Below are 3,870 nucleotides of genomic sequence, written 5' to 3'. Positions count from 1 at the left end.
AGAGTAGACAATTGAGAGAAATTGTTGTGAGAAGTGACTTCTATGAATTCAATGAAGAACAATTGAGAAGGATGGCCACTCTCAGATTGTATGATTACAGAAACAGAAGCAGATTGGCAGGTAGACAGATGAATGATCTGTCAAAATTTTTGTGGGAAGAAGCTGGAAAAGGGTTCAAGTTCTTAAAAGAAAAGAGGAGCTGGAGGTTGATTCAGTCTCACAAGTCAAAAAGGACTGCAAAGCTGAAAAGAATTGACATAGCTGAAAGAGACTTTCAGATGACCTTCAGAGATGAGAATCCATTATCCAACTTGAATACATGTATAAGTCTGGGAAGAAGAATGAGACGCCCCAATTACACAATACAGAAAAATGGGATTAGAGCTGACATTGAATTCAAAGAGAATGATAATCATTTTGTGCTGAGGAATTTGGATGGAAAAATTCTGGGGGTCATTAAAAGGGATGAAGACTTGACATGCCTTCACAATGAAGATCTAATGGATATAAGGGACTTGGCTATACCAGAAAGTCACACTCACTACCAAGCCCTTAATATTTTCAAGATGAAAGCTGCTTCAGAGATAATCAATCGAAGACAAGCCATTCACAATGCAAGAAAGAGACAAGATCAATAGAATAGGCTTTGTTTTGTAATGTCTTCGGGCAACTTTCTGATTATGTAATTTTGCTTATGGAATATGCAATTTTGATTTTTTTGATTTGATGTGTATTTTTGCTGAGTGTAAGTAACCATAGAAATGTTTTGGGTCAGCTGAGGTGTTCCAATCTAGGGGGAGATTGTTGAGTCAAGAAATTGACCTAAGGGGGAGATTGTTGAGTCAAAGATTTGACCTAAATGAAGTACATGGAAGATTGGAATCTTCTCAACCTCCTCTGATTTCGCTAAGTAATGGATCCGAGCACACCTTAGACATCCGAGCAAGCTTTTACTTAGCCGAGTACGATATTTTGCCTACCGGGCAAGGTTTACTTCAAGTAGTCTTCTTTAGTGTATATCTGAGCAGGGTTTGCAAAGTAGTGCATTGCCGGGTAAGGTACACTAGTTTATGTAAATCCGGGCAAGGTTCACTTTATCAAGCAAGTCTGTTCTTCAGAACCAAGTAGTTTACTCTTCTGAGTAAGGTTTGGTTGACCAAGTCCAAGAAGCCAAGTGATTGGAAGACCGGGCGAGGTATTCATTAATAAGTATGATCCATATATGCTTGATAATATAAAGGAATATCTCTAAGTAATATCGGGCAAGGTTCAGCTCAAGCAAGGAACAGTACTCCCAAGTACACTTTGCTAATAAGTTATTTTATAGCTAAGAGCTGAAATAGATCATTGAAGAACAAGGTTGCTCGTAAGGAGTTGTCGGGCAAAGTCTGGCAAAGTCAAGAAGACTGAAGTCTACTCGGTGAGTATTTTACTTGGTAAAAAACTCTTTAATTAAAGTCTACTCGGAAACTGATCCCGAGCACACTTCTATGTTACCAAGTTATGAAGGATGGCCGAGCATACTCGGAAAGACAAGATTGGTGCAAAGCCTACCCGGAAGACTTGTTTTACACTTAGTTTATTTTGAATATGTAATTTGAATATGTATGATTGTATTTAGGGTTTCTAGAAGGAATGACAGCTGTCCTAGGTTGGCAGGCCTATAAATAGAATGTTTAGGGCACGCCGCCAAGAGAGAGAGAGGACACGGACTTTAAGCCTTTACACTTTTCGGATAAGAAAGAATATTTCTTGAAAGTGACGGCTGTCCTAGGATTCCTAAAAACCCTAAATCGATTATCCACTTTGTATGATGAAAATTATATAGATGGAAATCTTTTGAGTGAATCCCGTGTGTGCTTTCTACCTTTGATTATTCTTTGCAACCGTATGTTTGTTATTGATTCCGCCTTTAACAAACGGATATCTTTCTAAATATAGCAACCCGTCATTAACTCTCTTGTCAACACATTAATCTGTGTGAGTTATGACATGATTGATTAAGTTCCAGCTGAAATCGAGGGGCCCGACAAGTGGTATCAGAGCTTGTTACTGCTATTTTGGAAAGATTGTTGCTGATTGAAGATTTGAAGAAGAATGACGTAAGCAGACCACTGTTCGATTGATATGTGACTTCAGCAGCCATGTTTTTCATTTTTCTTCCAGATCTACAATCTACCGGTGTTTTCTCTTCCTTATTTCAATTAAAGTTCTAATCTTTATATCTAAATCTTGTTCTAATCACATCAGACACATCAGATCTGAGCATTCTGTTTTCAGATCTGATTATTTTGAAACTCTGTGTCTACAAAGAAACTGATTTTTGATTTCTCAAAATGTCTGGGTATGAGGAACAAGAGGTGTCTACTAATAAGATACCAAGGTTGTATGGACAGGAAAACTTTATCAAATGGAAAGTACTCTTTGAAGCAGCCGTATGCTACAATGATATTGATATGTGGAACTCCATCAAGAATGGTCCACAAACTGCTGTTGAAGAAGGTGCAAATGCAGCTGCAATTGCTGCTGTAAGAGAAAGAATGAGAAAGGTGGATGACAAAGCCTTAGCTATGATTAAGCTAGGTTTGTCTTGGGAGATTCTGACCAAGGTTGCACATCACACAACTGCCAAGCAAATGTATGATGCCATCCTTGAGATGTATGAAGGGAATACTGAACTAAAGAACATAAAGAAGCAAAGATTGAAGCAACAGTTGGAAAGGTTCAAGTATAAGGAAGGAGAAAGGTTGAAATCAATACTAGAACGTTTTCTAAGTATTGTGAATGAGTTGAGGACAACTGATTATGTAATGACTGACTTTGATTTAAATACAAAGTTACTCAACTCAATGCCAAAAGAATGGTATACTGCTTGCAAGTTCATCATTCAGAAGCATAATTTCAATGAATTGAAATTGGATGATGTAGTATCTTTCTACATATAGCAACCCGTCATTAACTCTCTTGTCAACACATTAATGTGTGTGAGTTATGACATGATTGATTAAGATCCAGCTGAAATCGAGGGGCCCGACAATGTGGTAGCTGACGCGCTAAGTCGTAAGAATGAGGAAGTCCTTGCAACAGTTAAGTCATACCAGCTGATTATTAATTCGAGCCTTTTTGAAGAAATCATCAAAGTACAGTTAGAGGTGTTAGCAGATGAAGGGTTAGTAAAGAAAGAAAGAATTTACGGCCAACAAGATGAGATTATAGAAAACACTCGTGGTGTTAAGACTATATTTGATCGTATGTGGATTCCACGCCATGGAGATCTTAGACGTCGAATCTTAGATGAAGCTCATAAGTCAAGATACTCGATTCATCCATGATCCAACAAAATGTACCAAGATTTGAAATGAGACTACTAGTGGTCAGGAATGAAAAATGATGTGGTGGATTATGTTAGTAAGTGCTTAACTTGTTTACAAGTCAAAGCCGAACATCAAAAGCCTTATGGGAAAATGCAACCGCTTGAAATACCTGAATGGAAATGGGAACACATCACCATGGATTTCATAACTAAGCTACCTCTTACAGCTAAACACCATGATACCATTTGGGTGATTGTGAACCGTTTGACCAAGAGTGCTCACTTTCTGCCTATACGAGAGGCTATCTCGTTAGAAACGTTAGCAAGCTTGTTCATAAAATAGGTTGTATCTAAGCATGGAGTACCGTTATCAACCATTCAAATATTGGTATGCCACCATTTGATATGCTTTATGGAAGACGATGTATGACTCCTGTGTGTTAGGGAGAGATTGGCCAGAAAGAAATGGGAAGTCTAGAAGTGGTTCAAGAGACAACATCAAATTTTGATTAGATTAAGGCCAGAATGAAAGTTGCTCAAGACAGACAGAAGGCGTA

This window comes from Bidens hawaiensis, unplaced genomic scaffold, assembly GCF_021521415.1.
Source record: "Bidens hawaiensis isolate Kalapana, Puna unplaced genomic scaffold, B.hawaiensis_p1.1 tig00056828_1, whole genome shotgun sequence".
Classification (NCBI taxonomy): Eukaryota; Viridiplantae; Streptophyta; class Magnoliopsida; order Asterales; family Asteraceae; genus Bidens; species Bidens hawaiensis.
This window is presented reverse-complemented; position numbering follows the sequence as displayed.